We start from the raw sequence: 13,886 nt of genomic DNA, 5'->3' as shown, positions 1-13,886 counted from the left end.
TTCAAATGTTAGAAGTCATCACACTATCACAGTATATAATATGGCATGTATAGCTCGACTCACACACGCTACGTTAGTCTTAGAACTGCCTAAACCGTAGCTCTGATACTAATAAAATGTAACACCCCCGTATCCGTCATCAGATTAGAGTTACGAGGTATTACCAATCAAAGAACAAATCTAAACGTTCACATGAGTACCCTTGCATAAATTTTAAGAACAATATTTATTAACATCAATAATTGATGCAGTTACTAATATCACATAACTGAATATACTTTTAGTTCATTTTATAAAATGTGCAAACATTCAAACTTTATAACACTCAAATCGCATATTGTATTCTATACACAAATGGAATATACAAAAACTACAACATACAATCATTTAAATAAAGTCATATCATATTTGGCATTCACTTAATAACAAGTTGTACACTTATACTTCACATAAAAACACATACTATTTTCACGATTTACCATTGCACAAGTTGCTATTCATCTCGTTATTATTCAGTGCATTTAGCAGAATGCAAGTTTAATTAAACAATTACTCACTTACAACATAACTCAATCATTTTACAAATTTATGCACTTCAAACATTCAAATCAATAAACATGTTATATAATATAATAATAACAACATTTAACAAGCCATGACCGAATGCAAACTTGTTAAAATTTACCATTTTAATTATACTTTCCAAACCCTAATGTAATATAATTTAATAAATCCTAATAACATATACAAATTATCATTATTTGGTCCATTTGTTATATAACTATCACAACCAAATTTAAACAATTAAAACCTATTCAAATACATGCATGCATATGATAATTGTTACATTTCAGTACTAAGCCGAAACTAGTTTACTATTTCCAAGCACCAAACATAGCAAATAACATATTTCCTAATATCAATCCTAACCATCCCGAAACATATCCAATTATTCTTTAAAACCTATTCAAAACACATCTCATACATGCTGTGTAATTATCATGCCAAACAAACTTATCTCATATTCAAATGTATCCAAATAAATATTAATGCTATACCACATATTAAAACCTTAATAGTATGTCAACCGAATTTTCATTCATACTTTATTTTAATGTGAATCACATTTAAAACAACCAAAATACCTAAGGATATATGCATATATATTACAACCATTATATTCATACCTTTTCCAAGTCATTAATCAATTTCCATGCTCAAACACGTGTCACTACTCAACCATTTCCAAAACATATATCATATATCACCTATGCCATATATTCACAACACATAGCATCATCACCAAATAGTTTAAACCATTATCAAACATAATCAAAACCAACCTAGAAGTAAAGCCATTTTCACATGGCTTTAGTTATACATGACCAAAATTCAACATTTCAAAACACATTCCAACCTATACATGACATAGTTTGAGTTCAACTATTTAAATACCGAAGTGGTAGATAGTGTGATGAACTTTGCTGATGATCCCTGAGCTTGTAACTTGAATCCAAAATCTATAAAACAGAACCAAATATACACAGAGTAAGCTATAATAACTTAGTAAGTCATAAGAAAATAAGCTATTCATTGATATTATCAGCTTAATTAAACTAAAACATAATATAATATAGTTATTACATTTAGTTGCAACTACCATGTTTCATAAATAATGTGTTTTCATACACAAACACCACCTTGGCCGAATGTTAATAAAGCCAAAATGTCAATATATATATACCGAATATACATACACTTTTATACACGAGCTTAAAATCATAATATAACATCTTGTATATATATACTATCTATATGGTAGAATATACATGGTCTTATATACACCTATTCAAAAACCAATTCCATAATATTCATATCATTCATTCATTAAACCAAACGCATATATCGTGGTCACATAAATCCTTTATTTGCATCACCCATGATCTAAAACAAACAACCAAATTACTTACTTTATTTTAGTTAGGTAGAAAACTAATTCATACCTAGTTGTTTCAACTCATTTTACACTTTTGATCGCAACTTATCTATGCCCGATGAACCATTCAGAATTGGATACGACACTCAGATAATCACACATATATCATACAATGCCAATGTCCCAAACGTCGTCTTACATGTAATCACATATTGATGCCACTGCCCTAGACAGGGTCTTACTCGCAATATATATCGGTGTCACATATCGATTCCATGGTCTTACTCGCACACATATATCGGAATCCTTTGTCATGACATATGTATCCTAACTATTCTTAAGGTTCATACCGAGCTTTCGGACGTCGTAATTCGGTCGAAACGAACTCAGAAATATAGTAGCCAAGCTTATTCACATTCAACTATAGCATATAATAATTCATTTATTTCAATTCAGCGTATATACTTTGCACTTAATTAAAATTAGGTACGTCTATTGGCTTATAAAGATACCTCGGACTATGTAAAACTAAACGGGACAGCTAGTCAACAACTTTCGCTTTCCCTCGTTTTAAATATGATTTCTTTGGTTCTTGATCTAAACATATTCAAAACAATCACATTCAAACATATTTTCATTCAATTTAGTCCAAAAACACATTAATGGGAAAATTACCAATTTACCCTTGACATTTACACTTTTTACAATTTAATCCTTTTTGCACAAAACACAAAATATGCAAAATTTCCCCATACCCAAGTTAGACCGAATCTTACCCATATCCATACAAGTCCTTACATTTCATTTCTTTCACATTTTAATCCCTCAAATTATTATTTTTGCAATTTAGTCCTAATTACTCAAAATCATCAAAAACTCCAATACAGAACATGTTAATCTAAAACCTATCTTTTATATTTCATCATCAAACAGCAAAAATCACAAGCTCTCATCAATGGCATAATTCAATATTCGTCAAAATAAAAAATTCAAGCATGGGTCTTAAAGATAACTTAGCAACGATCTTAAAAATGTAAAAATTATCAAAAACCAAGCTGACTACATACCTTAATTGAGCTTTAAAGATGGCCGAACACTAGCTTCTAATATTTGTTTTTCTTTTTTTTTTAGTTTCGGTCTAAAGAAAATGAATGAACATGGCTTATTTTTATGTTTTATGATATATATTATAACTTATTATAATTTACATATATAACCTTAATGAAATAAGATAAAAACTATATAATATATGCCTAATACCATCCAACTAATATGTAAATGGGCTATTTACAACTTAAAGGCTTCCATTAATAAAGCCATTAGCAATTCGGCCCCTTTTAGAAATACCCACCAAAATTTCATTTTACGCGATTAAGTCCTTTGTTCAATCGGACACTCAACGATAAAATTAAAGCATGAAAATTTCACAGATATAAATTCACACAAAATAAACACAGAAAATAATTTTTAAATATTTTTCTGACTCGAATTCGTGGTCCCAAAACCATCGTTCCGATTAGGGTCTATGTAACACCCCTTACCCATTCCCGAGACCGAGACTAGGCACGAGGCATTACCAGACACATACTCGGATATTTTCAAGAAATACGGGTTATAAAATTTTGTTCCAATTTGAACCCAATCAAAAAACATCTTAGTATCCCTATTATGGGCCTACGAGTCCCAAAACATACATTGAAAATGGTTCGGGACTAAACCGAGGACCTAAGAAAAATTTAAGAAAATTTCTAGGTTAATGTCTCGCATGGCTGTGTGGAGACAATGCACATGCCCGTGTGCTTTTGGTACACACCCGTGTCCCCTACCTGTGGGGAATTAATTGAATTTATTTCCTATTTCGAACCTACAGGGATTTTCACATGACCGAGCACATGCCCGTGTCCCTAGCTTGTGTCCCTCACACGGCCTAGACACGCCCGTGTGATCGCTCGTGTCCAAGAAATTGGACATTCTGTTTATGACTTCAGCATGCATTTAGGGGCACACAGCCAAGACACACGCCCGTGTGCTAGGCCGTGCCCTCCACATGGTTGAGACACACGGCGATGTCTCTACCCATGTGTTTACTACCATGCATTCTGACTTAAAATTTTTAGGTGCAAGGGACACACGACCAATCACACGCCCATGGGGTCATCCGTGTGTCAGACACGGCCTAGACACACGCCCGTGTGTCTACATGTGTTGACCTTGTTCGGTTAGTTTCCAAGCCTTTGGTCACCCTTTATCATTCCCATACTCTTATAGATTAACATAATACATACCAAGGCCTAACTATACATCTTAAATGACCTTGATATATCTCATTGCATGGAAACCTCATTTCATTGGTTTTATACTTGCTAGGTTATTCCCATTTGTATCAAGGATTTCTATGTCTTATAACATCTCATGTTAATCCCGTTGAGTTTCTTAGAAATCTCGATGGATTTCCTATTTACGGTCAAGTTATATGAGTGATCATCTCAACTACGCCCTCCCGCAAACCTAACATCTTACAGCGGGATTACCAATCCAGGCTAAATCCCCCGTAATATAAGCTTATAGGGTGATGTCGGGATTACCGGTCCAGGCCAAATCCCTGTAGCGATTAACATTTGTAATGAGCTCGGATCTAAATTACCAGTCCAGGCTAAATTCAAACTCAAGGAACACCAGTCTGGGCTAGATCCTTTCTATATCTGAGATCAATGGATTACCCGTCCGGGCTAAATCCTTTTTCTTCAACACATGCAGGGTCTCAAGTCATGTAAGCTATGGTTTATCCATCGAATTTCCCTTTTTACTTCAACCCGAACATTTATTATCATATCATTATTATTAACATATTTCATGGATTTTCATGCCATCAATATAACCAAATATCATGCATTCATAACACATGTAATTAAGCATATTAATAGTTTACTAAAATTTATTCGAACTTACCTGGTATTCGTGTCGGTTCCACGTTTTGATTATTCTGAAACCTGTCGTTTCCCTCGATCGACTTCCGAAATTTGTTCGTTGAGGTCTATAACAATAAAAATAAATCATCAATATCTCACACTATTCTTTTCAGGCCTAAATTTCACCCCGGACAAAATGACCGTTTTGCCCCTAACCTTTCACATTATTCACGATTTAGTCCCTATGCTCGTATGATGAAATGCATGAATTTTCTACATTACCCAAGCATAACCGAATGTTCTTTCCTCTTATGGAAGCCCACATATTTCCATTATTTCACATTTCTACCACATATTTTACACCTTCTGCAAAAAGGTCCTTTTAGGGGTTTTTCATGAAAATCACCTAGAAAAAAGATGTTTAACACACATCCAACTTTCATATTCCTTCATAAAACATCAAAGAATAAACATGTTACACATGGGTCACTTTGCAAACATGAACCCTAACTCAATATGGGTAGAAATGGAGAGAGTAAGCTACCGGGATTTCAAAAATACGAAAAAATTAAAAACGGGGCTTGAGAGCACTTACTATTGAGCTTGAAAATGTTGAAAACCCTAGCTATGGAGGGATTGAGAAATTCAGCTAGATGAGGGAGAAGAATGGCTCATTTTTGCCTTCATTTTCCCATGTTATTTCATTAATTAGCCAAATGACCAAAATGCCCTTAAGCCCTTTCTTTAGAATTTTATCCATACATGCCTATTTTTGTCCAAAAACTTAGAAATTGGGAAAATTACTCTTTAAGGACTTCTAATTAATAATCTAAAGCAATTTCATGCAAATTACTTCAAGAATCCAAGTTTTGCACTTTATTCAATTTGGTCCTTATTTTCCAATTGGACACCTTACTCATAAAATTTCTTCATGAAACTTTAACACATGCATATTTTCATATTCTAGACAACATAATAATCATAAAATAAATATTTCAATGTCAGATTTATGGTCTGGAAACCACTGTTCTGACTGGGCCCTATTTTGGGATGTTACATTTATCCCCCCTTGGGGACTTTCGTCCTCGAAAGTCGTACTAGTAAACAGGTTCAGATATTGACTTCTCATGGTTTCTTCTGGCTCCCATGTAGCCTCTTCCACACCATGTTATGCCATAAGACTTTTACCAGGGCCACATCTTTATTTCTCAACTGTTTAACCTCACGGGCCAAAAACTTGACTGGTTCCTCACCATAAGTCATGTCTGGTCTAATTTCAATCTCCGTCAGTGAAATCACATGAGAGGGGTCTGATCAATATCACCTTAACACAGATGCATGGAACACATCGTGAATCTTTTCCAGTTCTGGTGGCAATGCTAGTCAATATGCCAAAGGTCCTACTCGTTCAATAACCTCATATGGTCCAATAAACCGTGGACTTAGTTTCCCTTTTCGGCCAAACCTCAATACCTTTTTCCATAGAGATACTTTCAAGAATACCCTATCTCTAACTTGAAACTCGATATTTTTTCTTTTCAAATCAGTATATGACTTTTGTCTATCTGATGCTGCTTTTAAACAATCACGTATCACTTTTACTTTTCTTCAGTTTCCTTGATTAGATCAACTCCGTGAATCTGACTCTCCTTGAGTTCTGTCCGATACAATGGAGTTCGACACTTTTTTTCATACAAGGCCTCATAAGGCGCCATCTTCAAACTCATTTGAAAACTGTTGTTATATGTGAACTCTACCAATGGCAAGTATTTTTCCCAACTACCCTGAAATTCGAGGATGCAACATCGCAACATATCCTCAATAATATGAGTCATCTACTCAGGCTGACCGTCGGTTTGCGGGTGAAAAGTTGTACTAAAGCTCAACCTAGTGCCCAGGGCTTCTTCTAACTTCTTTTAGAATCTCGAAGTGAATCTTGGGTTTTTGTTTGAAATAATCGATAGCGGTACGCCGTGTAATCTCACAATCTCAGATATATACAAGTCGGCCAACTTGTCAAGTGAATCATCTGTCCTTATTGGAATAAAATGAGCCAACTTTGTCAATTTATCAACCACAACCCATATAGCATCTTTCTTTTTCGGGGTCAATGGTAATCCTATTACGAAGTCCATAGTAATTCTGTCCCACTTCCATTTGGGGACCATCACAGGTTACAATAAACCTAAAGGTACTTAATGTTCTGCCTTAACTTGCTGGCATATCAAACATTTCGATACAAATTCAAAGATGTCTCTTTTCATGCCATTCCACCAGTACATTTTCTTTAAATCATTGTCCATTTTGGTACTCCCAGGATGAATAGAAAAATGACTATCATGTGCCTCTTGCAAGATTTTCTAAATAATTTTGTCATTCCTCAGTACACAAACTCTGTCTCTAAACATCAAACATCCATCAGAACTGATCTGAAAATATGATTTGATACCCGCCTCACATAGCGTTATTTTAGCTTGTAGATCACTATCATTAGTCTAAGCATCATAAACTTCCTGAAGAAATGTCGGTTTAGCCCTTAGCTCTGTCAAAACTGAACTATCATCAAACGACGCCAATCGAGAGTTCATGGCTCTCAATGCGAACAAATATTTTCTGATTAACGCGTCGGCTACCATATTCGCCTTTCCCGTATGATAATCGATGATCAGCTCATAATCTTTAATTAGTTCTAACCATCTCTACTGTCTCAGATTCAATTCTTTTTGAGTCATCAAATACTTTAAACTCTTGTGGTTTGTGAATATACGACAAGTCTCACCATATAAGTAATGCCTCTAGATTTTCAAGGCAAAAACAGTGGCGGCAAGCTCTAAGTCATGAGTTGGATAATTCTTGCATAAGTACACAACCCAATCCATTTAAGGATGCATCGCTGTAGACCACAAACTCTTTTCCCGGCTCAGGCAATACTAAAACTGGAGCTTCAGTCAACAATGTCTTCAACTTTTTGAAACTCTACTAACACTTCTCTGTCCTTTCAAACTTAACGTCTTTCTGTACAAACCTTGCCATTGGAGTCGCTATCATGGAGAATCTTTTCACAAATCTTCGGTAGTAACTGGCTAAGCCCAAAAAGCTTCTAACCTCGGTTACATTTTTAGGTGGTTTCCATTCAACGATGGCAGAGATCTTACTTGGATCAACTCGATTTCCATCACCCGAAACAATATGACCCAAAAACCCTACTTCTAGGAGCCAAAATTCACTCTTGCTAAACTTAGCATACAATTGCTTTTCTCGTAAGGTCTACAACATAGTCCTCACATGCTTCGGATGCTCTATCTTATCCTTAGAATAAATAAAAATGTCGTCAATGAAGACAACAACGAGCTTGTCCAAGTATGGTCGAAATGTCTTATTCATTAGATCTATAAATATGGTCGGTGCATTCGTTAACCCAAATGGCATGACAAGAAATTCATAGTGTCCATACCTCGTTCTAAAAGCTATCTTAGGCATGTCTGTCTCCTTAACTCACAACTGATAGTAGCCAGATCTCAAGTCTATCTTAAAGAATATAGTGGCTCCCCTCAACTAGTTGAACAAATCAACGATCCTTGGCAAAGGATACTTATTCTTAATAGTTACCTTGTTCAGTTGCCGATAATCTATACATAGCCTCATCGAACCATCTTTCTTCTTTACAAATAATACGGGAGCACTCCAAGGCGAAAAGCTTGGCCTTGCAAAACCTTTATCCGTCAGCTCTTGCAAGTGTGCTTTTAACTCTTTCATCTCGGTTGGTGCCATCCCATACAGAGCAATAGAAATAGGGGCTGTTCCTGGCACTAGTTTATTGTGAAACTCTATCTCTCTATTAGAAGGTAATCCGGGTAATTCCTCCGGGAACACGTAGGGATATTCACATACTATTGGTACGGACTCAATCTTCAACTCTGTTTCCTTAGTGTTCAGTACAAAATAAGGTAGGATTTGTACCTTTTTCTCATATATCTTTGAACAATCGTTGCTGTGATTACAACCGACGGTGTATCCAATTCTCTTGAATCAACCCGTAGAATCTCACCATCTGGGCACTTCAATTCAATATACTTGCTACCATAATTTACAATTGCATCATGCAGGGCTAACCAATACATGAAAAGTATTACATCAAACTCATCGAATGGCAATAATATAAGGTTAGCCAGAAAACAACGACCCTGAATTGTCAAAGGACAATTGTTACAAACATTATTGACCAAGTGATCGCGTGATTTGTAACAAGTAATAAATATTTATAATGAAGATCAGACCTAGACTAACTAATATCATGATGAAAAGGCAAGTGCACTTATCGAATAATAGTATAGTAATGGCAAGACCGGGATATCGTACCCAAGGGAACCAAAAGTACTAGTAATAACCATATTTTTATTATCTAGCCTAAGAATAAAAGGGATTTGTTTTAATTAACTAATTATTTAAACTAAGAACGCACAGAGAAAAGAATTGGGGAATTACTTTTGGGAAAATTGATTGACTTAAGACAATACCAAAGGAAAAATCCACCTAGACTTTACTTGTTATTCTGGCTTCGAATCGGACGATTTATTCATTCAACTTGTTCCATAGACATCCCTAAGTTATGTTATTATCCCTATTCAAGAATAATAATTCTAATCCCTAGATTGAATAATTGAGACTTTTCTCTAATTAACACTCTAGGGTTGTATTAACTCGATCTATGGATCCCCTTATTAGGTTTCACCCTAATCTGGCAAAATCTTGTCACCCTATTTTTAGGCGCACAATCAACTCCGCTTAATTATGGCAAATGTACTCTTAGACAGGGTCTATTCCTCCTCTGAATAAGAGCGTGTCTTGAATTAGTATCCTGGGATATCAAAAGAAGAATTAAGAACTCATAATTAAGAACAAGTTAAATATTTATCATACGATTCAGAAAGTAATAACAACATTTAACTTAGGTTTCATTCCCCTTATGTATTTAGGGGATCTAGTTCATAACTAAATAAGAAAACATCTCAGAAGAATAAAGAATAAAAACATAAAGAAGACCTAAAACTCCTGAAGGGAAATTGAGGAGAGATCTTCAGTCTTGATGATGAATCCGGCTTTTGAGATGGATCAATTGGCTTCTTTAGGGTAATTCCTTACCCTTCTTCTCCGTCTCCCCTTTTCTCCTCCTCTAGTGCGTATTTATAGGCTTTGGAATGCTTAAAAACCTTCGAAATTGGCCTTTTTCGAATTGGACTCAACTTGGGCTCGGTAGGGACACGCCTGTGTGACACGCCTGTGTTAGATTATTTTAGGCCATGTTCGAGCCTGCCAAATTGACATGGCCATGTGGTATGCCCGTGTGAGGAGGTCCAGGCCGTGTTGATTTTGTATATTGGCCCATTTTCTCCATTTTTAGCCCGTTTCTCGTTCCTTTCACTCTCTTATGCTCTCTTAAGTATAAAATATGAAATTAAAGAATTAGAAGCATTGAATTCACTAATTCTAAAGAGAAATCATCCATAAAATGCATTAAAAATGGGGTAAAAATATGTATAATTTACGGTTTATCAAATACCCCCACACTTAAGCATTTGTTTATCCTCAAGCAAAATCCTCAACTCGTAATCAAAAAAAATTATTCTCAACTTATAATTCTTATCGATAATATCTCAAAATAATCCATAGGTAATCATGCATTGAGAGTTCAACTAAAAGAATATAAAAGTTTCAAACATTCCAAGTTGAGTATTTAATCATGCAAACATAGGTGTCTATTCGCATCTAAGTAATTACCTTTGATTCAGAATATCACAGAGTTTGACATCCTCACTAAAGATTCACTTAAATCACTCGAGGTGTTTAAGGATAATAAACGAAGCACTCAATAGTCAATAACGAAAAGTCATTACCATAGGCTTGCATGAAAATCAAATCTCGACCACTATAATTTAAGATGATATATCAATCAAAAGGTCTTTAGAGGGTTGTAGTGCGGCTTGGTTAGGGGGTGTGGTCACAAGCTGAAAGAAAGGGTTAGAATCGAGCTTGAATTGAAAATTTGCCTAACTAGAAAAAGAGTTAACCTTCACTTGCGTACAACAGATCTTCTTCTCAGAATATGGAATTACTAATATGTATACATAGTTTTTTTTTATTTTTTAAGAACAAGTTAGGTAAAGAAGAAAAACATAGCTAAGCAACTTTTCCAAATCAGATCTTGACAAAAATAGGGATCAAATTAATTTGGGGGATTTCAATAATAATGGGTTAATGATTAATATTAAAGGTAATACAAGGAATGGCTTATTAGGCTCAAGGGGGTTTACTAAGGGTTAATCGTGGTGGTAGGCTTTTCATGGCATGAGTGGGTTAATCCTAAGTGCCTTAATCATTTTGACATATCAAATCAAATTGTGTGGTCTCGACATGCATAATCAAGCAAGTTCTAGAATAACAGTTCAATACTGACGCACTCAAAACAATAATAAAAGTGAGCATGAAAGGATGAATAGATGCTCAAAAGGCTCAAAAATCTCACAAAAATTATGGCTTTTTTATGTTTAGACTCGTGAATTCTAATTCAAAGTAATACCTAGACTTAGGGAAACAACTTAGAATTTTAATTTCTTAAAAATCAACTTATCCTGCTTGATTCTGTAATGTCTTAAAGTTTGAATAATCAATGCATAAATCCCTATGTTTTAATCCAAGATATATCAATCAAAATCATAAGTCAATTAAAATTTATCCTAATTAAGATATGAGAACTTTTCAATAGAACAAGGCAATCATTAATAAACATCCCCCCACACTTAAGATGTACATTGCCCTCAACGTACAAAGATAGATATTAGCGAATAAAAATAAGATAGGGAGAGAAGTGAAACTTCCTGTATGATAAATTCCTCAAACTTAGAGTTTTGGAGAATGATCAGTTGAGAGAGGAGGAGGAAACTCCAGCGGTCGTAGATGTTCATTAGGCCATAAGTCCTGTGCCAAAAGAATATTATATCTAGTGGTAGCTATGGTCGTGGTCGAGCAGGACATGGCAGTCGTGGAGAACCAATTTCTGGTGGAGTTTTAGTTCCTCTGTGATGATGAGCCTAAGTGCTATATATAACTGTGATAAAATTAGGAACTTTTTAGGAGATATTAGGAAGTATAAGGATTCGAAAAGAAATAGTCGTAATAAAGAGAAAAAGTAAAATTCTAAAATCTAATAAAAATAATAGAAATAGTTTCAATAATAAGTAAGAACAAAAAATAATAAATAAAAATTTCTAAACATCTTCATCGCTGGATGGTTCGCGAGGCGGGACTGGCAATGAGATGGGAAGGTGCTTACAACTCTGCCGTAGAGTAACATCAATGTTGTCAAATTATTGAAAATACTGAAGCTCGAACCGGGTGAGGTGCTCAGAGATGTTAGCATATGAAGCTGCCACATGAACTGGACAAGAGGGTAGTGGTGGCTGAAAATAGGGATCAGGAAGTGGAGAAGGGGAGACTTCAGCTAGGGCTTTGGAAAGGAAGAGGAAAATGAACAGTGATTTGCTAATATAGGGGAGGGCCAGATGGCCTAGGGCCACGCTCGTGTCCTTATGAGGTTGAGCCCGTGTGTTTTGAATTTTTCAATTTTAGGCCGTGCTTGGCTATTATCCCACACCCGTGTTTCTTGGGTGTGTATGGTACACGGCCATATGGCACGGCCGTGCCTAGCTGTGTTCACTTATCCCCCGCCCATGTTGAGGTACCACGCCCGTGCATTGTTGTCCACGGCTCAAAGGCACGAGCGTGTCTTCTGCTTGTGTCGAAGAAACAGAATCGAGCCTTGTCCTTAGCACACCCCTGGGTTTCTATTCCGACGCCCGTGTGTGTATCAAATTCACCCACGGCCCTATTGCACAGCCGTGGGGATTTATCACATTCTGTGTTTTGGGGAAATCATTTACCCTATTTTTGCACGGCCGTATTGTACGGTCGTGTTTCCGTCCATGTTGGTACACACAGCCTTAAGCACGGCTATGTTACAGGCCGTGTGGTACTGGGAACCTGTGCTTCAAATACTCAGTTAGTGACCTAAATGCTTAAAATTTGAATTTAAAATAATTTAAAATGGTTAGTACTCGGGTTGCCTCCAGAGAAGCGCTTGTTTATAGTCTAAGCTCGAATGTTACCTTGTTAGTATACTCAGGGCAGTTTGTGGAGTCGTAGCTCCTTTCCACTGACTTTAAAATCCTCGCCATTATAAAGTTTAAGACGTTGTCTGTTTACTTTGAAAGTACCATATGATGGGTGACTTACCTTTATCGTGCCATATGGATGAACAGCTTGAATTACGAAGGGTCCTGGCCATCGTGATTTTAGTTTCGCGAAAAATAATTTGAGTCATGAGTTGTATAGAAAGACAAGATCCCCAACTTCAAATTGTTTCCGTTGTTTTAAACGAACGTTATGGCGCCGCTTTGTTGCTTCCTTGTATAGGTGTGAATTTTCTATGCATTAGCTCGCCATTCATCTAGTTCGTTCAGCTGCATCAACCTATTTTTTCCTGCAAGTTCGGGATCAAGGTTTAGAAATTTAATAGCCCAAAAAGCCTTATGCTCTAGTTCGAATAGGAGATGACAACATTTGACATAAACAAGTCTCTAAGGTGATGTCCCTATAGTAGTCTTAAAAGCGGTTCTGTAAGCCCATAAGGCATCGTCAATTTTTGTTGCCCAGTCTTTTTTGTTTGATTCTACCGTTTTTTCAAGGATTCGTTTGAGTTCTCGGTTTGCTACTTCAGCTTGTCCATTAGTTTGAGGATGGTATGGGGTGGCCGTTTTATGATGAACTTCGTATTTCTTAATGGAGTTTTCATTGCTCTAGGTGTTCTGAATCTCAAAAAGAGTTTTTTAAAGAAATGTACTACCATTCTAGCATCATTAGTAGGTAGAGCTTGAGCTTCTACCCATTTGGACATGAAGTCAACTGCTACTAAGATATATTTATTTCCAAATGAACTGGGAATAGACCCATGAAATCGATACCCCACACATCAAATATTTCACAAG

The sequence above is a fragment of the Gossypium hirsutum genome, chromosome A04 (genome assembly GCF_007990345.1).
Source record: "Gossypium hirsutum isolate 1008001.06 chromosome A04, Gossypium_hirsutum_v2.1, whole genome shotgun sequence".
Lineage (NCBI taxonomy): Eukaryota > Viridiplantae > Streptophyta > Magnoliopsida > Malvales > Malvaceae > Gossypium > Gossypium hirsutum.
Note: the sequence above shows the minus strand (reverse complement) of the source record.